This window comes from Lithobates pipiens, unplaced genomic scaffold, assembly GCF_037356315.1.
Source record: "Lithobates pipiens isolate NorthernLeopardFrog02 unplaced genomic scaffold, aLitPip1_a1.2 Scaffold_18, whole genome shotgun sequence".
NCBI classification, from domain to species: domain Eukaryota; kingdom Metazoa; phylum Chordata; class Amphibia; order Anura; family Ranidae; genus Lithobates; species Lithobates pipiens.
Window position 1 is genome coordinate 491,035,981 of NW_027507758.1, and position 25,964 is coordinate 491,061,944.

General features: G+C 44.1%; 1 protein-coding gene across 4 annotated transcripts in view; it reads right to left on the reverse strand.

The window, feature by feature from the left end:
* TFDP2 (transcription factor Dp-2) overlaps nucleotides 1-25,964 on the reverse strand; it is a 147,694-nt gene that overhangs the window by 73,516 nt on the left and 48,214 nt on the right. The window contains exon 1 of one of the 4 annotated variants that reach the window (XM_077488580.1): nucleotides 20,348-20,404. The exons of the other annotated variants lie outside the window; for them this stretch is intronic. The gene's annotated coding sequence lies outside the window, so the exon portion shown is untranslated. Of the gene's footprint in view, nucleotides 1-20,347; nucleotides 20,405-25,964 lie in introns of those variants that run through there. 4 annotated transcript variants of the gene reach the window in all.

Sequence of the window (25,964 nt, forward strand, 5' to 3'; positions counted from 1 at the left end):
CCTCAGCCTCCACCTTCTCTCAGCAGTCGGCAGCGGAAAAGAACAAACTCCTCCGCCAGATCCTGCGCTTCTTTGTGCAGCTGCAGAGAGGCTTGCCTCTACCCCCCACCAGCCAGTCGGCAGCAGAGAGGACAGAACTCCTTCTACAGATCACGTGCCTCTCTGTGCAGCTGCAGAACCCCCTCGCCTTCACCTTCCCTGGCTTCAGCATTGAAACGACTCTGGAAGCTGACTCCAGCCCTACTCCAGAACCTGCTTTCCAGCAGCAGTACAAGGGTAAGGGGGGGTTGCACTGTGATGTAAGAAAGGGTGAGGGGGGGTCTTAACTTCTGATGTAAGGGGGGTGGGGTGCACTAGACATCTAGTCTTACAGATAAAACTGGTCCTTTGAGGGCAACCATAATGCTGATGCAGCCTGTGATGAAATGGAGTTTGACACCCCTGCCCTACAGTGTTGTTTTTTATGCTTTAGGGGAGATGTAAATTCTTGTTATTTAGACCAGGATCTCAGCGACGTTTAATTCACAACTGGATTTCCAGTGCTGTGAAAGCAAGCTACGTATTGTATTCCCTATGGACCCAATCAAAAGAAAGTGCATTGAATGGGACCACAATGCAACCCTGGTCATGCTTTACCATATGTTGCAGTGATGTATAGCAAAACACACCTTACTGCAATACACGGACACTCAGGAGCACCGGATGTAAGATCCTCACCGCTTTCTGGTGCTTGGGGAGCTGCATGTGCTAGGTACAGCCAATACAAGTCAATGGCTGTACTTGGGTAAACGCAGATGGCACATTACGGGAGAAGCATTTATGCACATGCGTGGGTAGATGCAGACGCTATCAGCATTTACCTGAGTGTGCCATTCCCTTGTATTGGTAACTGTACCCAAGTGTTCATGTGCATGAGGCCTTGCATTGGTGGCTTCCAATGCTGATCTTTCTGAAAATGCTAGTTGCCTGGCTTTTACACCAACTCCCTGACCTGGAAGAACACTATGCAGCTCAGTAAAATCTTGCTAATTATACTGTAAAACACCAACACTGACTGCTTTTTATACCATTGCGAGGCTGCAGATCGGTCTGCTTAGGAGTACTTTTGAGTCCATTTAACATTCTATTGCACTCAGCCCTGGTGAAGGTGGGATTGTGTGACCCCCCAACATACCTTGAATGCTTGCTGTAACTAGATGGACAATCAAGGCTTTGGACTCCCAATGATTTTTCATTTGGCGCTCTTTTTGACTTATTACACATAAAGGGAATGGCAGCTTCTGTATTTCTCTGTACATTCAGTACATAATTTCTCTATTTTGCAAGCCTCCTGTGTTTCCGCCTGATTTCATAATCCTAAAAGGCCTTCCCAAAATCTAGATCAAAGGCAAAGTATCTCAGTACATTTCCTATGATGTCATTATAGACCCAGCAGCACAGAAAAATGTCCTGCACAGACAACAAAGGACTCTAGAGGGCGATCATGAATATATTATTCAAAAGATTCAACAATCGCACAAAAACAAGACTAAAGAAAATGAATTATGACCACGTAATAAGTGCTCCTTAACCACTTCCTGCCCAGGCCAATTCTGACATTTCTCTCCTACATGTAAAATTCCTAATTTTTTTGCTAGAAAATTACATAGAACCCCCAAAAATTATATATGTTTTTTTAGCAAAGACCCTAGAGAATACAATGGCGGTCATTGCAACTTTTTATCTCGCACGGTATTTGCGCAGCAATTTTTCAAACGCGTTTTTTTCAGAAAAAAAAACAGTTTCATGCTAAAAAAAAAACAAATCAGTAAAGTTAGCCCAATTTTTTTGCATAATGTGAAAGAGGAGGATACGCCGAGTAAATAGATACCCAACATGTCACGCTTCAAAATTGCACGCGCTCGTGGAATGGCGCCAAACTTTGGTATTTAAAAATCCCCATAGGCGACGCTTTAAAATTTTTTACTGGTTACATGTTTTGGGTTACAGAGGAGGTCTGGGCTAGAATTATTGCTCTCGCTCCAACGTTCGCGGCGATACCTCACATGTGTGGTTTGAACACCGTTTTCATATGTGGGCGGGACTTACGTATGCGTTCGCTTCTGTGTGCGAGCTCACGGGGACAGGGGCGCTTAAAAAAATTTATTTTTCTTTTTTATTGTTAATTTTATTTTTATTTTTTTAGTTTTACACTTAAAAAAAAAAAAAAAAAAAAAAATTGATGACTTTTATTCCTATTACAAGGAATGTAAACATCCCTTGTAATAGGAATATGGCACGATCGGACCTATTTACAGTGAAATATGGGGTCAATAAGACCCCATATCTCACCTCTAGGCTGGGCAGAATAAAAACAAAAAAAAAAAAAAACGATCCTGGCTTCCTAGCCAGATTGGCGCCGTTAATTTGAATAACGAGGCCGGGCGTGACGTCATAACATCGCGCCCGGCCTCCGAACGATCATAGAGACTCCGGGGACAATCTAGTCCACCGGAAATCTCTATGATCACATCCTGGGGCCGGCGGATCCTGTGACCGACTCACCGATGGAAACGGTGAGTCGGTAGAAGCACCGGAGGGCGGCGGGAGGGGGGGGGGCGTCCCCTCCCGCCGCCCGTAAGAACGATCAAGCGGCGGAACAGCCGCTATGATCGTTCTTATGGTGTAGGGAATCGCCGGCTGAAAACGGCAATATCTAAATGATGTCTGTGGACTCAGGCATCATTTAGATATAACCACCGAAACCCCAGGCCGTCAATAGACGTACTGCGGTTTTGAAGTGGTTTAAGTGATTGTAAAGGTAAATTTACAACAACAAAAATAAATAAAAATAAACCTCATACTTACCTGCACTGTGCAGCTCATTTTTTGCAGAGTGACCCTGAACCTGCTCTTCTGGGGCCCCGGCAGCTCTTTGCAGCTCCTCCCCACATCTGATAATCCCCTCGGAGAAGCGCTTCCCAGAGGTGGTTACCTTGCGGGCGCACTCCCGAATCCAGCATTCGGCGTCCTTAGAGGCCAAATGCAGGAACCAGCCCCGCCCCCGGCACTCGAGTCATTGGATTTGATCGACAGCAGTGGAGCCAATGGCTGTGCTGCTATCAATTTATCCAATCAAGAGCTGAGAACCCCCGGGCAGAGAGGCAGCGTGCCCCCGATGGGTCAACTTCGGGGGTTCAGGTAAGCAAAATGGGGATCCGGTCACTGACAGGATAGGACGCATTAAGGTGAAAAAACACAAAGGTTTACAACCCCTTTAAAGTTAATCACTGGATCGCCACAGAAAAAATACCTGGACTCAGTCAAAGAAAACAAACTTTTTTTGGAACTGAATTTAGGAAAATTGTCCTAAAAATTGATGGGTTTTAGGTGCTACAGGATATGGATTACATACAATGCCTTGAAAAATGTATTCATAATCCTTGACGTTTTCCACATTTTGTCATGTTACAACCAAAAACGTAAATGTATTTTATTGAGATTTTATGTGATAGACCAACACAAAGTGGCACATAATTGTGAAGTGGAAGGAAAATGATAAATGGTTTTCAAAATGACTTACAAACAAATATGTGAAAAGTGTGACCTGCATTTGTATTCAGCCCCCCCTTACAAACAATAGGTTTTTCTAGAAATTTTAAGTGTAATTCTACTTAAAGCAGAACTTTAACTATAACAATTTGATAAAAAATAATGTTCTCTAGCAAAGAACATTCCACATTAATAGTTATTCTACCAAAATCAGTGTGGGCTGTAAACTGCCATCAGCATTGCGCCCGTTTTTTCTTGCTGGAGGCTGACATTTTGCTGAAGCCCAGGGCCCCTTAGCAGCAGTAAATCATAAAATGAAACTAAACATATCGATTTAACGGTTTTAAAAAAAATTATACGTTTCCAGAATGAAGGGATTGCTCACATTTGCTAGTGTCCTCAATTCAACTGCCAAACCATCAAATGACTGGTGTCATGACTGATCACATGTGCAGCACCAGGGCAGTTGCAGATCAAACAGAAGCAAATTCCTTGGCTGTAAAGGATAGGAGGGTTTAATTCTGCTTTAAGGCTGTCAGCAGATCGGCCCTTACAAACTCAGCTGTGTCTAAAAATGGAGAGCAACCGAGCATGTGCAGAGCAAGGTAAGATTTGAAAAACAGTATAGGACATTTTTTATGTTTTACATAGCTATACCTGCAAAAGGGGCCAGCCTAAAGTGATCTAGGAGGACTTAAATTCCAGCTTCACTTAAATACATTCCTGAATAGCCACAAAGGATAGAAATCCAATTTGTGTGTACCAAATGAATTTGCAAACCCAGTTATTACCTTGTAAAAAATAGTAGTGACACCATCACTGTGCTGTACATATCCTGCATGGAGAGCAAGGCTGTAGGAGGGACACAGCAGACTCCACCAACTACAAGCTGCCTGAAGAAAACTACAGGAAGGGGTGGAGACAAGACCAGGTACACGGCACAAGAGAGAGAGAAGCGGCAGTGACCGCTCTGTATTACAGGAAGCTCTTACACAGCGGTAATGTTTCACACTGGAATATCGCACAGATCTGAAAGACATACAGCAAGCACACAACAATTCATGGAGAATACACAAATCTTCTATTTATTATTATTATTATGGTACTTATATAGCGCCATCAATTTACGCAGCGATTTACATATACATTGTACATTCACATCAGTCCCTACCCTGAAGGAGCTTACGATCTAAGGTCCCTAACTCACATTCATATACTAGGGCCAATTTAGACAGAAGCCAATTAAACTACCAGCATATTTAGACAATTGCTTATCCAAAAGTTCAGCTTTAAACTAGTACTGAAGGATACGCATTTGCATTCACAGCATTAAGCTACAAATGCCCCAGTAAAATTACAACCCCCCAACCTCCTTCCCATCCACAGACACCTACCAGTGTCGGTGTTACTACAGGGGCTGATGCAGTTTAGTGTCCCAAAATTAGCTGCTAGTAGGCAGCCCCATTGAAAGTAATGAAAGGCGGATGGCTCTCATAGCAAATTGTGCTTACTCGTATTTAAAAGTGGAGGTTCACACAAAAATGGAACCTCTGCTTTTCGGAACCCTCCCTCCAGTGTCACATTTGGCACCTTTCAGGGGGGAGGGGGTGCAAATACCTGTATAATACAGGTATTTGCACCCACTTTCGGGCATAGGCTCCTATGCCTCTTCTCCCCCCCCCCCCCCCCCCCCCGCTGTCTGCTGGGAAACACGAATTGCAGAGACAGCAGGGACCATCCGGACTCACGCATGCGCAGTAGGGAACCAGGCTTTGAAGCCGCAAGGTTTTACTTCCCGATTCCCTTACTGAAGATGGCGGCGGCAGCATCCGAAACCTGAGTGACATATCAGCTTCGGGTGCCGACATTGCGGGCGCCCTGGACAGGTAAGTGTCCATATTTTAAAAGTCAGCAGCTGCAGTATTTGTAGCTGCTGACTTTTAAAAAAATAAAATAAATTTGCGGGACTTCCGCTTTAATAATTCATGCTGCAATCACATGCAAGGATTCAGCACAAGTATGAATGTACGCTAAAAGCCTCCTTAGTGTAGGCAAGGGTTTGACCAACATATGCGCCCATATGATACCAATATTTCAGCTACCTCTCAGGTGGATAATTAAAAAAAAAAAAAAAAAAAAAAAAATCAGTTATTGCTGTCATGTAAACATCCCTTGTGACAGTAATAGTTAGTGACGGGTACTCTTAATGGAGGGATCAGGGGTCTATAAGACCCCAAACCCCTCCACTTGAAAGTATTCAAAATGTCAAGATCTGCATTTTTAAATACTTTATATATTTTTTTAAATAGGTGCCTTTAAAATGCCAGTAATTCGGGAAGTATCGAACAAAGCATTGGCTTTGTTCGGGTCTTCAGCCAGCCGGCGGAAATACCGGCTGGTTGCTTGGTCCTCCCGGTGGGACAGGTGAGCCTGGGAGAGCAGTGAAAGGCGGCAGAAGGGGGGGGGGTGACCCCTCCCACTGTTTGTAATAACAGCCGAGCGGCTGCTGAGCCACATCGGTTGTCATTACAATAAAGCTGACCGTCCGCTCTAAAGAAGAGTACCAGGGTGATGCGTGCACCGGTAAAACCCCTTGAAGTAATATCGGGTATTTTTGTGCCCGATGTCCATACTTAAAGTGAATATCGGCAGCCTATAATCGGTCAATCCTTAGTGCAGACATCTAAAAGCCTTAAAGATTGCTGCTGCGTACCACCATTTTGGATATGTCATCAGCAGCCCAAGCAGAACCAGAAGTCTCTGTCAAGTGACACTGTAGTATTTTCCCTAAGAGCTCTTTTACAGCAGGGTCTGCTCCGATCAGCAGGGGATCCATGAGCAGACCTCCTGCTGAATCCGAGTCAAACAGGAGGGATAGCAGTTTTTTATTTTTACATCTGTGTCTATTCAGATTGTGTCCAGTGGACGACCCGCAATAGCTCTATAGGTGGTTGGATGTAAAAGGACTCTGGTGTTAGTTTGCATCAGGCTACCTCCGATCCATCATGTTTAGACTAGCAGTGCACCGAAATTTTGGTGTCGAAACCAAAACTACAACTACAGGATGCACTTGGGCGAAAATTACAGCTTTTAATTATAATATAATTACCGTATATACTCGAGTATAAGCCGAGATTTTCAGCCTCTTTTTTGAGGCTGAAAGTGCCCCCCTCGGCTTATACTCGAGTCATCGCTGTCTGCCCGCTCGATCAGCGTGTCGAGCAGACAGACAGCGGCCATTCTGATTCAAAAGCCGCGCCTCCGGCTCCGCCTTCGCCTGTGATAGGCGGAACACTGAATTTCCCAGCAGCCTGTGTTCCGCCTATCACGGGCATCTTCTCATCCTCGTACTACGGACGAGGATGATACGACGTCCGTGATAGGCGGAACACAGGCTGCTGGGAAATTCAGTGTTCCGCCTATCACAGGCGAAGGAGGAGGCGCGGCTTTTGAATTTTACAATGGCCGCCGACGAAGAGGGCACGGGACGGAGGCAAGGCAAGGCACGGCACGGCACGGGACAGGACAGGACGGGACGGGACGGGACGAAGGCAAGGCACGACACGGGACAAAGGCTCGGGACACAGGTAGGCTGGACACACACACACACACACACACACACACACACACATGGAGACACACACACACGGATGGATGGATGGATGGAGACACACACACACACAGGGATGGATACACACACACACAGGGATGGATGGATGGATGGATGGAGACACACACACACAGGGATGGATGGATGGATGGATGGAGACACACACACACAGGGATGGATGGATGGATGGATGGAGACACACACACACAGGGATGGATGGACACACACACACACAGGGATGGATGGACGGACACACAGGGATGGACGGACACACAGGGATGGACGGACACACAGGGATGGACGGACACACAGGGATGGACGGACACACACACAGGGATGGACAGGCATGTCTCACCCTCGGCTTATACACGAGTCAATAAGTTTGCCAGTTTTTTTGGGGGTAAATTGGGGGCCTCGGCTTATATTCGGGTCGGCCTATACTCGAGTATATACGGTATAATATTAAATTGTATTATATTCGACTTTTTAATTGATATCATGAATTTAAATGAGTATGAATATTATTGTTGGCCATTATGGCACCTTTAGCACAAGAAAAGTTCAAGAAAAATGTATCCCTTTAAATTCTATGTATGTATGTCTTCACACTGGTCTATTGGCGCTTCCATTGTGGTGTTCAAAATCCTGCTCGCTGCATTTTGGGTCAGTTAAAAAAACTGCACCAAAAATGCACCTCCCAGTTAAAATGCATTGAAAACACAGCAAGAACGCATCAATAACGCACCTGTGTTACGTGATGCCGTTTTTGAGTCAACCTATGAAAAACACACCATAAGCACAGTAAAATCATGATAAAATTGTGGCAAAATCACATGCGTTTTTGGCTCCATTATCGGAAAAATTACAACACCATTTTCAGCCCATATGTTTCAGCCTCCAAAATTTTGGGGCCTGGATAAATGGAAAAGTATTAAGTCCTTTTACGTTCTTTTTTCCTAGACAGACTCAGAGGTAGTTCAGTGTGAACCATGGGTGCTCAACCTGTGGCCCTCCAGCTGTTGTGAAACTAAAGTCCCATGAGGCATTGCAAGGCCAATAGTTACAAGCATAACTCAAAAAATGCAAATGCATGATGAGACATGTAGTTTAGCAACGGCTGGAGGGCCACAGGTTGAGCAGCCATGGTGTAAATAAGGGGTCTAAAACTAGCGGCCCTCCAGCTGTTGCCAAACTACAAGTCCCATCATACCTCCGTCTGAGAGAGTCATGCTTGTAGCTCTCAGCCTTGCAATGCCTCATGGGACTTGTAGTTTTGCAACAGCTGGAGCTTAAGACCCCTGGATGGACACAAGTCTGACCACCCATAGAGCTTCCCTTTCACATGGGCTTTCTGATCAGGTCCACCTGTCAGTTTATCAGGCGGACCTGACCAGAAAGCCCATGTGAAAGGGAGGGAGTTGTCCTAAGGAAATGGTTTTCATAAAGTTGACAAATTTACTAGAAACTTCAAAGGCACTTTACACGTGAAAGTTTTATGGAAAGATAAAAAGCTGAAAGCTAAACATTTCAAATACTCGCTCTTTCAAAAATTGCTAAATTGGTGACAGGAACTCTAAGAATCCCTCTTGGTGTCAGGACTTCCCCACAGATTTCTGTTGGCCCAACAAATTCCATGAAAATGACTCTGGGCAAGATTACAGAAGGAGATGCCTTGATGTTGGATTTATAAAGCTACAGATTTGTGAACTATAAAATTCTTCAACATACCGCAGGAATGGGGAAGATCATTTTATAACTTCCATGTTTACTCAACACTATCTAGAACATATAGAGAGTCGCAATTTATAGGACTTCAGTTAAGATTGTCGCTCCAGTGACAACACATGAAAAGGAAAAAGCAGAGTCGTTACAAGTTCCTGTCATCTCACACACCTGCTATGAACAGCTGTCATAAACAGACATCCTCTGTATTGTAACTGACGAGTGCAGCAGCCGGCACGGTGTAACCATTTCTCCTTCTCACACATACAATGGCTGATGACATCCTGCTTTCTAATACACAGCTTTCTGCGGAGGAGCTCACACAACCAAATAAGACACACAAGTACTCAGCAACACAATACATACAGCCAGGAAGGGTTAACCTATATCTAAAGCCTAAACCTTCATTAAATTTGTGTCTAGAGTGGGATTTGTTTTTTTAGCTGTTTGTCCCCCAAGTGAAAAAAAATCTCCTCTTAGTTCTCACTGGAATAAGTGTCCCTATTTGAAGATTTACCTTCTATTTCTGTGGTGGTGACATCCAAAATGTTGGACTTTCCCTTATTTTCAGTCCTAGTTAGAGATTGTAAAAATAACTAAACTATGAAATTAATTGAAAGTAGGGGATTGGTTGGGATGTTATATGAAGCCCAAATAAGGAAAATAAATAGGTATACAAAGATATGTTTAATGCTTACTGATTGATATACATAGAATCCACAGTAAATTTATGTAGCACTGTTGACAGTAAAAGGCACCCTGGCAGTTTATGTAAACAATATCGACATCATTCACAATATATAGTAATAAACGCATTAGTAAAGAGTCCATACATGGTAAATATAGATTGTCTTGGAAATTATAATAAAACGAAATGACAAAAGTCAGGGCCGTCTTTAAGGCAAGGCAAAAGGGGAAGCTGCCCCGAACCCCATCATTGTTGTGGGGCCCAAAGCACCTAACTCATACTTGCCAACTATTCCAGTTTGAAGCGGGAGTAAACCTGCTGACATTTTTTTTCCCTACACCTGTAAGGGAAAAAGGCAAAATGAGCTAGTATGCCACATACTAGCTCATTATGAAATACTTACCTTAGAATGAGGTGCCGGCATCTCACTCGGTCCACGCCGAGGGAGCTGACATGTTCCCTCAGCGTGTCTTCTGGGTATCGCAGCTCCGGGGCTGAGTGGCCAGAGCCGCGATGTCGTCACTCCCACGCATGCGCACCGGAATTTTCTTCCCTGCAGGGTCTGAAGCCTACCGGACTTTCAGCCAAGAATCCCTGGAGCACATGCACCGCTGAAGTCAGCGGCTCATTGCGAGGGGAATATCTCCTAAACCGTACAGGTAAGCCTATAATAAGCCTTACCTGTAGGTAAAGTTACAAATATGACTATACAACTGCTTTAAATTCCCTGGTCCCTTGAAGTGTCCTAATATCTCAGTGTGAAGTTCTGTTACTAATGCTGACCAGCTCTGCCCTATTGCCATGTACAGATGACTCACCTGCAGACCCTGTGTTTACATGTAAATAACCTGCATTGATATGTACAGTAAATCGCGGCAACATGAATATGTAAATAGCTGCGGACCAGCAGCATTGATATGTTAACAGAGGCAGCATTCATTTGTATTTCATGCTCCCCGAGGTCATATCCACCATAAATTCTGCTGAATACTGCCCACGGGGGAGATAAAGGGACATATTTTAAAGGTGCTGCCTACAACTGTGGTCATTCAGCCTAACATCAGCCTGTTCTGCAAAAGGTAAGAAAATTAGAGATGAAAACCCTTTTTCAAAATAAGGTGCCACAGCATTGTGAATTTTGGCGAATGTGAATACGTACATCTCAGCCGATGCATGAGGGTGTCATCAACAATTCATTGAACTGCTGAGTACCTGCTAAAGGGCAGCACGTTTCTGTGGTGTCAGGAAAGAGATTTTGCATGCATTCACAACACACACAAAATGTGAATGTAGGCTAAATGTCTCAGTTACATTGGTGGTCAGTGGGAAACGTCTCCTTATATTGAGGCTTGGTGTGCAATCCTTTCATTTACACTAGTGGCCAGTGTGAAGGCCCCCCTTACATTGTTGGTCAGTTTAAATCCCTCCTTACATGGGTGGTTACTATGAATGCTCCTAATATATTAGCGATCAGTGTAAATCCCAATTACATGGCCAGTGTAGTAAGTCCTTTTTATATCGATAATTGGTAAAAAAAAAAAAAAAGAAAATCTAAACTTGCATTTGTGGTCAGTTTTGAGGATTCCAATGTAGAAGCCCCCTTTAAATTGGTGGCGAGTGTAAATCCTCCCCTTACATTGGTGGCCAGTGTAAAATCCACCATTACATTGGATGTCAGAGTAAATTCTTTATTACATTAGTGATCAGTGTACATTTCCCTGTACATTGGTGGTAGGTGCAGAGTTGACATTACACTGGTGGTCAGTGTAAATACCCCCTAACATTGGTGGTCAGTGCAGAAGTGTCCCCTTACATGGAGGTCATTGTATATTCCTCCCTGTACTGGTGGTCAGTGTAAATCCCCCCTCACATTGGTGGTCATTGTAAATTCCCCAATACATTATTTGCCAATGCAGAATTCCCCACTATATACTTGCCAAAGTTTTCCAACTTTGCGCTATACGATTAAGAGTTTGCCACAGTGTACTGCCTCCTAACTAATCCCAGCCCCCCCCCCCCCAATCACTGCCACTGATCACACCCCCCTCCCCCAGCATTGCCACTGATCCCAGGAGTGCTAGGAACCCTAGAAGCATTTTGCCTATTGATGGGTCCCCTCACCTCCCCAGTCCAAATAAATGTTAGTAACTAGTGAGCAGTATTGATGTCAACCAACCTCTTGCAACCAATCATTGAGCGGTAAGGATATGCAGTAACCACTATCCAGTAACCTCTAGCAACCAATCAACAAGCTAAAGTCATGTGCTGTAACCTATAGCAAATAATCAGTGAGCTATAATGTAAGCTGTAACCTCTAGCAGCCAGTGAGTAGTAGTCATACACTGTAACCTCTTGCAACCAATCACAATTGCTGCCTGATCTGGATTGAGTAAACTGATTTTGAGTCTAACTACTATTTCTTTATGTCTCAGAGCAGGCGGAGAGCGAACTTGCATGGGGGGGGGGGGCCCAATCAATATTAAAGACGGCGTTGACAAAAGTACATAATACTGAAGGATCTCAAAACATGATTGCAATAGTGTAGCATATGACTGGAGCTCTACGCATTTCGTGGCTGTTAGCACTCATCAATGGATTCTATGTATATCCATTAGGAATCATTAAACATATTTGCATATGTATTTTCCTTAGTTGTGCTTCATATAAAGTCCCAACCAATCCCCTTCTTTCAATACATATATTAGGGATGGGGGCATATGAACTTACCCACTCATTGCCTCATATATAGTGCCAATTTCTCCTTCATTAATATGCGGTCATCACAGCAAGTCTTCAAATTGTAGGACTTCCCCTCTAATTTTTTTTCAGGCAATAAACTTAAAAATGTTGGAGTTTCCCTTACTTTCCACTCGGGTCAGCAAGACAATCGTAGAGGGTGAATAACCCTAGCGGCACACAGACAGCAATAAAAATGTAGGAGATATTTGCAATATATATTACAGGTATGCAGATTGTAGAGTATTGTTTTTTTATATTGCTACAAAAGCTTAAACCTCCTATTTCAAATAACATCAACCAAAACAATTAACTTAGAGTAAAAGCCCTGGCACAAAATAGTATTTAGGGCCCATTTAAAATTTTAGCTTACCAATTCCTAATATAATTGCTTTTACAGAGGTAAGGAGCATTAGCAGTAAAAAAAAAAAAAAAAGTCCCTCTGCATGGTAGGCGTAGAGCTGCAATAAAATTTTACAGTCGAAAGATGTAAATTACTTTGAGTCCAATTAGGGTTTCATGCACTATTTAGCAAATAAAAATAGCATCAGCAGCAGAAAAGTGTGAACAAACCTTAAATTTGAATGGTGCAAATAAACAAAAAGTTTTCTGTCTATACAATATTGCTTAGCCAGAAGTTTGTAAACTGCAAGGCTCAGATAGCTTCTATCTTCTGCAGAAAAGCAGTAGGGAGTACACTGACTGCAAGCCAACTTGAGGTTATCTGTAAGCTGTTCAAGTCAGGACAAACTGCAGTAGTTCTGCTTTTTACTTTTCCAAACCTCTATCACTCCTCAAAGATCCCCCTACTTCTCATCCAGCCCTCTGAACTCCTCACAGAGCCTTCTAGGTCTCCAAAGGTTTAGCGTTCCGCTAAGATCCCCCCTACTTCTTCTCCAAAACTCTATCACTCTTCAAAGTTCCCCTACTTCTCTTCCAAATCCATGCTACTCCTTTAACACACACCCCCCACCCCCTACTTCTCCTCCAAACCACTGTCCCACCTCAAAGATCCCCCTACTTCTCCTACAACCCACTGAACTCTTCAAAGATTCTCCTACTTCTCCCTCAAAGTGCTATCATTACGCTAAGATCCCCCCTATGTCTTCTCCAAAACTCTGTCAAAACTCTCCTCAAAGGTCCTCACTACCGCTCCTCCAAATCTCCCCCCTCAAAGATTATTTTACTTCTCCTCCAAAGCTCTATCATTCCTCTAAAATCCCCCCCCCCCCCCCCCCCACTTCTTCTCCAAAACACTTTCACTCCCCAAAGCTCCTCCTTACCCTATTTCCAACCCTCTGCTACTCAAAGATCAGCCCTACTTCTCCTTCAAACCTATATTGTCCCTCAAAGATCCCCCCTACTTCTCTAAAGCTAGCCATACAACTTTCTTATTTAAATTTTCTTTAGATTTGCCTTCCTCTACATAGTGCAAGGGCCTGCCTGAATGCATACAAATTGAAAGTGTATAGGTTTGACCTCATATTATATGGTTTTGGTAAATATAAAAGGAAAGTTGTACAAGAAAATTGTATAATGTATAGTCAGCCTTAATCTCTGCCACTCCTCATAAATCTTCCCCATTTCTCCTCCAAATCTCTACCACTCATTACAGATTCCCCCTACTTCTTCAAACCTATATCGTTCTTCAAAGATTCCCTCTACTTCAACTCCAAACCTATATCATTCCTCAAAGATTCCCCCTACTTCTCCTCCAAACCAATATCATTCCTCAAAGATTCCCCCTACTTCTCCTCCAAACCTATATCATTCCTCAAAGATTCCCCCTACTTCTCCTCCAAACCTATATCATTCCTCAAAGATTCCCCCTACTTCTCCTCCAAACCTATATCATTCCTCAAAGATTCCCCCTACTTCTCCCCCAAACCTATATCATTCCTCAAAGATTCCCCCTACTTCTCCAAACCTATATCATTCCTCAAAGATTCCCCCTACTTCTCCTCCAAACCTATATCATTCCTAAAAGATTCCCCCTACTTCTCCTCGAAACCTATATCATTCCTCAAAGATTCCCCCTACTTCTCCTCCAAACCTATATCATTCCTCAAAGATTCCCCCTACTTCTCCTCCAAACCTATATCATTCCTCAAAGATTCCCCCTACTTCTCCTCCAAACCTATATCATTCCTCAAAGATTCCCCCTACTTCTCCTCCAAACCTATATCATTCCTCAAAGATTCCCCCTACTTCTCCTCCAAACCTATATCATTCCTCAAAGATTCCCCCTACTTCTCCCCCAAACCTATATCATTCCTCAAAGATTCCCCCTACTTCTACTCCAAACCTATATCATTCCTCAAAGATTCCCCCTACTTCTCCTCCAAACCTATATCATTCCTCAAAGATTCCCCCTACTTCTCCCCCAAACCTATATCATTCCTCAAAGATTCCCCCTACTTCTCCTCTAAACCGATATCGTTCCTCAAAGATTCCCCCTACTTCTCCTCTAAACCGATATCGTTCCTCAAAGATTCCCCCAACTTCTCCTCCAAACCTATATTGTCCCTCAAAGATCCCCCCTACTTCTCTTCCAAACCTCTGTCACTACATAGTTACATAGTTAGTCAGGTTGAAAAAAGACACAAGTCCACCCAGTTCAACCACAACCACCGCTAGACACCCTACTTCCAAACCTTTACAATCCTCTTAATTCTAACCCCAAACGTTTATATTTTTCAGAAGCACTGCTTTGGTGAAGGAATATTGATTGTAGTGAATATATAAAACAAAAAAAAAAAAAAAAAAAAAAACTATAAAATTTCTTTCCACCCATAATATTCTCTCTTTTTTAACCACTTGAGATCCGCGCTATAGTCAAATGACGGCTACAGCGCGGATCTCAATTTCCGGGACTACGTCTATTGACGTCGTCCCCTTTAAGAGCTCCCCGCGCGCTCCCGGGAGCGCGCATCGGGGAAAATCTGTGTTGGCCGTGTCCCCTGGACACAGCCAATCACAGATCGCTGTAAACGGCCAATCACAGCGGCCGTTTACAGCGCGATCGCCGCCTCCAATGGGTGATGATCTCAAATGTAAACAAATGAGATCATCACCCATTGCCGAATCTGTCTCATCACACAGCGATAGCGTGTGAGGAGAGAGATAGTGTGAGTTTAAAAAGTTGACTGTTTTGTGCCAGATCTACCCTGCCAGTGCCCAGATCTACCCTGCCAGTGCCCATCTGTGCCGACCCGGCAGTGCCCATCTGTGCCGACCCGGCAGTGCCCATCTGTGCCGACCCGGCAGTGCCCATCTGTGCCGACCCGGCAGTGCCCATCTGTGCCGACCCGGCAGTGCCCATCTGTGCCGCCTCGGCAGTGCCCATCTGTGCCGCCTCGGCAGGGCCCATCTGTGCCGCCTCAGCAGTGCCCATCAGTGCTACCATGGCTAAACGTGTCTTTTCCGCTGAGGAGGCGTACCAAATTATTTCCATGGCCGACGAGAGCAACGGGGAGCTCTCCTCTTCAGATTCCTTTTCGGATTCGGATTCTGAAGCCGACGTAAATTATGAGCCAGTCCTCAGCAGTGAAACACTGACTGAATCCGAGGAGGAAGATATCCGGCCCATCAAGGCTTTCTAGTGAGGCAGTGCCATCCACCAGCACCGCAGTGCCGTCCACCAGCACCGCAGTGCCGTCCACCAGCACCGCAGTGCCCCAGCAAGAAAGGCCAAGTACCAGTGGGGTGTCATCTCAGCCCCAAAGGGTTAGGAGCCATGCTGGCCTTCCCTATGCCCTTCAGAACCCCTTGTGGCTTCCTCCTAATTCAGGAGAGGCCAATGTTCCCCCTTTCACCGCCCAGCCAGGAGTCCAGGTGGACACGGAGAATTTTACGCCAATAGATTTTTTTAATTTAATTTTTACGGAGGATATGTTATCATCAATTGTGGCCCAGTGCAACCTGTATGCACAACAATTTATTTTTCAAAATCCGACCTCTTATTAAGCCCGTCCCTACGAATGGAGAGACCTAACGGTGGAGGAGTTCAAGTTTTTTTTAGGCCTCACATTTAATATGGGACTCAACAAAAAAAATCAATTACGTAACTACTGGTCAACCCACCCCCTCCACCACTCACCGCTCTTCTCCGCGGTAATGCCCAGAAGCAGGTATCAGATGATCCTGAGGTTCTTACATTTCAGTGACAATTCCCAGTGCCTTCCACGAAATGATCCAAATTATGACCGGCTTTACAAAATTAGACCAATACTGAATTAATTTTCAGAAATATTCCCCAAATTGTTAACCCCGGACCAACACATATGTGTGGATGAGTCCCTTATTAAATTTAGTGGCAGGCTTAGAATGAAGCAATTTATGCCCAGCAAAAGAGCCCGCTATGGGGTGAAGGTCTACAAATTATGCGACCGAGCCACAGGGTACACATATTCATTCAAGGTGTACGAAGGGAAGGACACCCAGCTACAGCCCCCTAATTGTCCGGACTACTTGGTATCCAGCGGAAAAATTGTTTGGGACCTCATATACCCCCTACTAGATAAAGGCTACCACCTGTATGTAGATAACTTCTACACATCTCTGCCCCTGTTCCACAACCTTCACCGGAAGAAGACGCCAGCATGTGGCACTGTAAAAAGGAATCGGAAGGGCTTTCCTCAAAGTCTGGTGAACAAGAAGCTGTGAAAAGGAGAAACCGCAAGTCTGAGAAACAAGGAAGTTCTGGCAGTGAAGTGGAGGGACAGAAGGGATGTGTATATGTTATCTTCTATCCACAACGATACCTTCGTGGAAATCCCCAGAAGGAATGGCCCCGTAAAGAAACCCAAATGCATTTCCGAATACAATTTGTTCATGGGAGGAGTCGACTTCAACGACCAAATGATGGAACCATATCTTGTCACAAAACGGACATACCATTGGTACAAAAAAGTAGCAATTTATTTTTTTCAATTGGCCATTTATAATTCCTATGTCATTTACCGCAACGCCACCCAAAACCCCAAATGTTTCTTTGGCTACCAGGAGGAAGTTTTCACTGCCCTTATTTTCCCAAACGGCCCACCAGAAAATATCCGATCAGACGTTGTTAGTCGACTCTCCGAGCGCCACTTTCCCGATAAAATCCCCCCCAAACCAACAGGCAAAAGACGCCAAAAAAGATGTAAGGTGTGTACCAGAGCAGGAGTCAGAAGAGACACATCTTATTATTGTGCACAATGTCCTTCCCAACCAGGCCTCTGTATAGGCGACTGTTTTCGGCGTTACCATACTTCAATAAATTTTTAGTGAAGTATGGTAAACATAATCCTCAGTTCCTGCCTTCATACACCTTCACACCCCTTATGCCACTGCCTGCTCTGTAACTGACCCTGGCTTGTTATTTGACCACTCTTATGCCTGCCGATTCTGTACATACCGCTGCCTGATCTGGAACTGACCCTGGACTGTTATTCGACCATGCTTCTGCCTAACGATTCTGTACATATCTCTGCCTGATCTGGAACTGACCTTGGACTGTTATTCGACCATGCTTCTGTCTAACGATTCTGTACATATCTCTGCCTGATCTGGAACTGACCTTGGACTGTTTGACCACGATATTTGCCTGCCTCTTGGACTGATCTTGTATTCTGCAACTGGACTAGTGGGATTCAACACGGGGTCTCACATATGTGAGGGGCTCCAGTATAGTTTTTCTGGAAGAAGAAAACAATTTTCTTTGTTTTCTTATTCCTAGATTAGGGTCTGGAGACTCGGAGGCTTCAAAGAGATTTGGGAGGGAGAAGCCTCTACCCCTATCCCCATTCTGTCCTGAACGAGGCTCTACTTCTGTCTGCTGCCTGTAGGACTTACTGCCATCATGCCGCACTGACCACACCACAAGGACCTGCCTACTGCCAGGACCAATATTTTTGGCACTGCTGACATCTCTGCACTGACCCTGGACTGTAATATGGACAGTATCCCTGCCTGCTGTCTAAAAAACTGTTCGCTGTTGCTGACCAAGTCCCTGCCTGCTGCCTGGACCAGTGATATCCTCCTGTGGACAACTGCGCTTCTAAAACCACAGGTAATCTTTTCTTTACCCTTTGCTCAGCATAATGTATTTGGGGGTGTAATTCTTGGTATGTGTCACTGGAACGCCGACGGTGTTTCTTGCATGTTGCGCCTCTGTATGTGGCCAGGCTGTGTAAACGTCTCACACATGTGGTATTGCCATACTCAGGAGGAGTAGTAGAATGTATTTTGGGGTGTTATTTTTGCTATGTAAATGCTATGCGTTGGAAATATCTTATAAACGGACAATGCGTTTTCATTTTTTCCACATTTTCCAAAAACTTCTGGAAAAAAATGAACCATTGAAAAGACTCATTATGCCTCATAGATTATACGTTGGGGTGTTAGCTTTCCAAAATGGGGTCATTTTCTGGACGTTTTCATTGCCCTGATGTTCCAGGGCCTTCAAAACTGTAATAGGTGGTTGAGAAATGAAATGTGTAATTTATGCTCCTAGAATGCCTGAAGGTGCTACTTCAAAATTAGGCCTCTGTATGTGGTCAGGCTGTGTAAAAGTCTCACACATGTGGTATCGTTATACTCAGGAGGAGTAGGAGAATGTATTTTGGGGTGTTATTTGTGGTATGCACATTCCGTGTGGGAGAAATAAGCTATTACAATGAAAATTTTGTGGAAAAAAAAAATCGTAATTTTGCTAAGAATTGTGGGAAAAAATGACAACTTAAAATAACTCACCATGCCTCTTACTAAATACATTGGAATGTCTACTTTCCAAAAAGGGGTCATTTGGGGGGCATTTGTACTTTCCTGGCTTGTTAGGGTCTCAAGAATGGAGATAGGCCTTAGTACATCAGATGTGATCTTTTTTTGCAAATCTTTATGCTTCATAGCTTGTAGACTCTATAAATTTCACACAGATCATATAATATGCAATAATTTGGGTTATTTTTACCAAAGATGTGTAGTAGTATAAATTGTGGCCAAAATTTATGAAGAAAAATTGCTAATTTGCTAAATTTTGTCACAGAAACAAAGAAAAATTCTTTTTTTTTCAAAATTTTCGGTCTTTTTTCATTTATAGCGCAGAAAATAAAAAAACCGAGAGGTGATCAAATACCACCAAAAGAAAGCTCTATTGGTATGAAGAAAAGGACAAAAAAATCATTTGGTTACAGTGTTGCATGACTGAGTAATTGTCATTCAAAATGTGAGAGCACTGAAAGCTGAAAATTGGTCTGGGACTGAGGGGGGGTTTAAGTGCCCAGTAAGCAAGTGGTTAAAGGATTATTTTTTGCTTGCACACATATTGTTCTTACAGTTAGGATAGTCACATCTATCCCCGACAGAGACATGTACCCAAATACTTTTTTTTTTTTTTTTTTTAATGATTCTTCTAGGTCACCTGTGCCTTGATTTTTTGATCTCTTTTCTGAGAATGCCTCGATTAATATTATGAACATCGGCCAGAGTACCCCAATCTGAGGCAGTCCAGCCCCAAAAAGCATTATCACAGGCAGAGACATTTTCAGCCTCTATTGTCACACCTTGACCACAAGTACATGGTTAATGTTGGCAGTCTGATAAACCCAGGCCATAGAAATAGAGGGTACAAAATTGCCAGCCTCATTATCAGAGACGTAAATAAAAATTGCACATATATATTATAAGTATGCAGGAACATATCAACAACAAGAAAAGCATCATTAAAAATTCAATATATTAGCAACTATAAAAGCAGAAACTTTCTTTTGCTAGAATACAGATACATGAGTGACTGAGGCATTCAGGACTGAGGAGGATAAGTGAGGAGTATAGTCAGAAGTACAATGGAGTGCTAGTAAAAGGACATTAGATGTTTAGCCAAAAAGAACATCTGACTGAGGTTTGAAGGACGAGCGAGAAGTAGAACGTGTGTGTGGAGACATGTTTAGTGTTCATATCATATTCACAGTTTCTGTAACTACAATTGCAAGACTACCAGATCTAAAACAAGTTCATACTTAAAAAGGAAGAGCAGGAAAAAGCAGAGAATGTGCAACAAAGTGCACAGAGGTACTTACACCTAGGAAAGGAGTGAATGAGAAGGGCCAGGTGGCACTTGTTCTGAGGTGCAATGCTTGACAAAGAATAACGATGGTAACAGGTGTGGGATAATTACTCAGTTACAACACACCCATCATAATGGTGATTTCCCCACCCCCACCATCATGCACATAACCATCCCCTTCATCTGCTGTAGTGAAGCACATTCTTTGAGCCAGAGGCCACACAATGACGATGGACTTTAATTTATAAAAATAAAGTGCATGGTAAAATATTGTAGGTACCATTACCTGCCAGATCGGAAGTAAGGAGATACTCCCACATAGGTCAATGCATAGAATTGCCAGCAAACCAGGGGCCTTCAAATTCCAATCTAAAAGGTATTAGGGCAAGTTAACACCACACGCAGTCTATCAAAAATGCATTGATGATTGCATGGTTTCCAATGGCATAGTTCACACCAGTGCAGTCAGTTCCAAGGTTTTCCAGAAAAAACAGTAGAACATGCAGTTTTCCTGTACTGGATGAAGTAAAATGCACTGGAATGCACTGAAACGCATGAAAAAAAAACAAACACACTAAACCCAATTAATTGGGGGGGAAAAAAAAAAAAAAACAGGAAAAAAAGCACCCAGAACACATCCGGAAAAGCATTAAAAGTACATCAAAAATGCACCGGAACACATCAAAAATATATTAAAAACGTGCATGCAAAAACGCATCTGGAGTGTGTTTTTGTGGTGTGAACTAGCCCTTATTAAAAGCGATCACATCCCAGAAAAAAAAGAAAAAGAAAAAAGAGTGCAACGCTTTCCAAAAAGAAAATAACCATGTAATATGGTCAGCTTGAGGATGCATCTAAAATGGCTGCATACACTAGCCTTAAAGTTGAACTATAGCAAACCTTTTTATTTTTCCATTTTGGATACAGCAAGGGAGGTTTATAATCCGTCAAATTTTTTTTTTTCACCATCTATGTCCCATTGTAGAGATTTCCCTTCACTTCCTGTTCCATAGCCAAACAGGAAGAGAGAGGAAATCCCTGTAAATCAGGAAATCCCCCAGGTCATCAGAACTAGTGTCCCCATTGGAAGATTTCCCCTCTATTACTTTTCTGGCCATGATCCACAATTTGGGCAATTCTTTTTACTTTCAATGATAATGGTAAACAGGACATATAGAGAGGGTGAATTTCCTTAAGGCTCCGTTCACACAGGGGGCGACGCGAGGCGACACGACTTGCCGTGCCGCGACCTGACAAGTCGCCCCTGTTCTGTACTACGGAACCGTTCTAAGAGGAGCGACTCGAGTCGCTCCGACTTAGAAAAAAGGTTCCTGTACTACTTTTGGGCGACCTCGGGGGCGACTTGCATTGACTTCTATACAGAAGTCATTTGCAAGTCGCCGCTGAGGTCGCGGCAAGGCAAGTCGTGTCGCCTCGCATCGCCCCCTGTGTGAACCGAGCCTAACACGGGCAAAAAAGACAGCAATAAAAACTGACAGGGGGTTTTCAGGCGCTTTAGCTCTAGAAATAGCCTATATTAAGCGCCTGAAAAACGCCTCCCTTTCAATTCCAGTGTTTCTTTTCATACTGGGGCGGTGCGCTTACGGGATGTTCCGAAAAGTCCCGCAAGCAGCATCTTTGGGGCAGGTTGGGAGCGCTGTATTTAGTGCTCCCAAAACGCCCTGCCCATTGGAATGAATGGCCAGCACTTTCAAAGCACCCGAAAAGTGCATTGAAAGCGCTGCAAGAAGGGGGTTAAAAGAGCGCAGCTAAAATGAGTGGCGCTTTAGCGCTAATGGCTAGCGCTTTCAGTGTGAAAGCAGCCTTATACGTAAACCACTTGCCGACCAGCCGCCAAAGTTGTACTGTGGCAGAATGGCACGGTTGGACGAAACAATGTTATGCAACGTCGATTCTCCCTGTAGCCACTAGGGGCATGCCCCCTGTGCCGATGCGAGTGCCCAGGCGGTGTCGCGATCACCGCTGTGATCGTTCGTTGCAAATGGAGAACCGGGATCGGTGTATGTAAACACAGTTTCCAGTTCTCTGAGGGGAGAAGAGACAGATCGTCTGTTCATACAGAGTATGAACAGCGATCTATCATCTCCCCTACACATTCCCCTCCCCCCTTCAGTTAGAACACGCACTAGGGTACACAATTAACCCCTTGATAGCCCTGTAGAGTTAAACCCCTTCCCTGCCAGTGACATTTTTACAGTAATCAATGCATTTTTATAGCACCGATCGCTGTATAAATGCCAATGGTCCCACAAATGTGCGCCATAATGTCACAGTCCCGATAAAAATCGCAGATCACCGCCATTACTAGTAAAAAAAAAAAAAAAAAAAAAAAAAAAAAAAAAACAATAAAAATGCCATAAAACTATCCCCTATTTTGTAGACGCTATAACTTTTACGCAAACCAATCAATATACGCTTACAGCGATTTTCTTTACCAAGAATGTAGAAGAATACACATCGGCCTAAACTGAGGGCAAAATTTTTTTTTATGTATTTTTGGGGGATATTTATTATAGCAAAAAGTAAAAAATATTGCGCTCTTTTCAAAATTGTCACTCTTTTTTTGTTTATAGTGTGAAAAAATAAAAAACGCAGAGGTGATCAAATACCACCAAAAGAAAGCTCTATTTGTGGGGGGAAAAAACAGACATCAATTTTGTTTGGGTGCAACGTTGCCGACCGCGCAATTGGCAGTTAAAGCTCCACAGTGCTGAATCGTAAAAAGTGCTCTGGTCAGGAAGGGGGTAAAATCTTCCGGGGCTGAAGCCGTTAATGTACATTTCCACTTTTGCAGCCAAATTGGTGCAACACCTACTTTATATTTGTTACACATTTCCATTCACATAGTATAGGGTAAAGAGAAATACATATTAAAAAAAAAAAAAAAAAAAAAATTTTTTTTTTTTAATATGCTCCATTCCGGACCCTCAAGCAAGAAAAAAATGCTACATGGTTCTTTTTATTTGTGAAGGGGCTGTGCAGCATTGTTTACCATAATTAACCCTCTAAGCAGACAGATCCAGAAAAGAAAGAAAAAAAAAAAAAGTAGAACATGCTGCATTTTTCCTGCACTGAACTGGAACTAAGTAAAATGCATCAAAAACTCACTGAAACGCATAAAAAAACAAAAAAGCAAAATGTGGCACTGGTGAGGGGAAAGCGGCAGATAAGCGGAAGTTCCACATTTGAGGATGAATAATTCCACAGTGCATGCAGCTACAGTGGTCACCTAGGGTTTGTTTTAAAGATGACTAGGTGTGTAAGTATTTATAAACACTTTAGAGCAGGGGTCTCAAACTGGCTCCCCTCCAGCTGTTGCGAAACTACAAATCCCATCATGCTTCTGCCTGTGGGGGTCATGCTTGTAACTGTCAGTTTTGCAACAGCTGGAGGGCCTCCAGTTTGAGACCCCTGCTTTAGAAAGACATTGGGGTTAATTTACTAAAACTGGTGCACAATCTGGTGCAGCTCTGCATAAAAACCGAACCGCTTCCAGTATTTTATTTATTTTTTATTTTTTATCAAAACTTAACTGAACAAGCTGAAGTTAGAAGCTGATTGGCTACCATGCACAGCTGCACTAGATTTTGCACTCTCCAGCTTTAGTAAATCAATTGTCACCTTGCCCATTCAGGTATAAAGCTCAACTCCCAGTGACTTTCTACACATCTCTCCAGCATTGTCAATCATATCTTTGTTGAAGCCACCAAAATACCGGATGTCCGAGCTCTGAGGGAGAAGCGATACTATTCCCTCCACTATACGACAATGCTCAAGCCTAATGATTGGCTGCTAGGCCCTAGCACTGCATCATGCAAGGAAGTACACCATACTGTATATCTGCAATGGTGGCCATAGAAGGAGCATCATGGGAGCACTGGAGAGAAGTGTATAAAGTGGCCAGGGGTTGCATTTACACAGATGATGTCAGATTGCTTTAAATTGGCCACATTAAAGTGTCGCTTTAATGCCCATAGCCAGACCACACGGTCGCTTTAAGTTTACAGCAGCATTTTGTTTTGTAGGCAAAAACACTACATTTTTGGCAGTGGATGGGCAAGTTTAAAGTGGTCAGACAGGGCAGGCTATTACAGATTCTGTTACTTTGCCCTAAAGGGGCAAGGTGGCAGAATCTCTAATGTTTAGAGCCTGGTCACAAGTTCACTTTAAGTTTAGAGGAATGAGTTTTTGTTTATTAAACTTCTAAGTGACCTACCTGTTTAACGATCAATGCTGGCGTCGTCCTCATCTGGGCCAGTTCTTCACCAGTCTTCAGGGTCCCTGGCGCCAGCATGTTTACTAAGGGAAGCTGGCTGTGACTTTTGTGGCTTCACAGCCAGGTTCCCACTGTGCTTCGTGAATGGTCCTGCAGTCTTGTGGGACCTGTGATGTGTCCCAGAAGGCTGCAGGCAAACCTCCTGGTGGGCAAAGCTCCTAGGTGATCCAAGCAGAATTGGGAGCGGGTGCATTTTAAAACCAGGTACCCACTCCCTCCCCAAGAAGAAGAAAAAAAAAAAGTGTGTCCAAAAGGTGGTAGTGATGGAGGGAGGCCGTGGAAAAGCAGAGCTTTCCCTTTTGGGTGAAGCTCTGCTTTAAAGTGGGGTTACACAAACAAAACAAAAATAATCATTAATATTCCTAAAAAAAAATGCCCCCTCCCTCCTGTCAATCATCTGGGACACGTGACAGGTCCCAGATGATTGCACGGCCACTCGCAGCGCCGCTCGCACATGCGCAGTGGGTGCCCGGCTGTGAAGCCACATCCGGGCACCCACACTTACAATGCCGGTGCTGCCGAACGGTGTGGGGGGGGGGGGGGGGGGGGCTTCGATCCCCCGCATCGCTGGACCCTGGGACAGGTAAGTGTTCGATTATTAACCACTTGCCGACCGCCGCACGACGATGTACGTCGACAGAATGGCACGGGCAGGCATATGGGCGTACATGTACGTCCCTGCCTTCCCGCGGGTCGGGGGCCCGATCGGGCCCCCGTCCGGTGCCCGCGGCGGTCGGTATTCGTTCAGGAGCGATCCCGGACGAGGGGACGGCCATTCATTCATGGCCACCCCCTCGCGATCGCTCCCGACGAATAGAAAGTCTTCGTGACATCACTTCCTCTCCTGTAATGTAAACACAGGAGAGGAAGTGATGTAATCTCTCCTCCGTGTCGGTATTTTTCGTTCCGACACCGAGGAGAGAGGATCGGTGAGTTGCACCAACACGACACTACACAGTAGAACATGCCAGGCACACTCACACCCCCCCGATCACCCCCCCAATTACCCCTGCCCCCCAGTCACAGTGACACCAATGTCATTTTTTTTTTTTTTTGCATTGGTGTCATTTGTGACTGTAATAACTGTTAGGGCAGTTAGGGTTAGCCCCCTTTAGTTCTAATGTACCCCCCTAACCCCCCCAATAAAGGTTAAACCCCGTGATCACCCCCCGTCGCCAGTGTCACTAAGGCTGGGTTCACATTGCAGCGGTTTATGAGAACGAATGTGATTTGCACCACACTGCAGTGCAAATCACATCCGATCTCTGTGCGATTCGAGTTCAGCCATTCGCCGCACCCGCCGCCAATTCGCACGGGACCCTTTTTTTGGTCC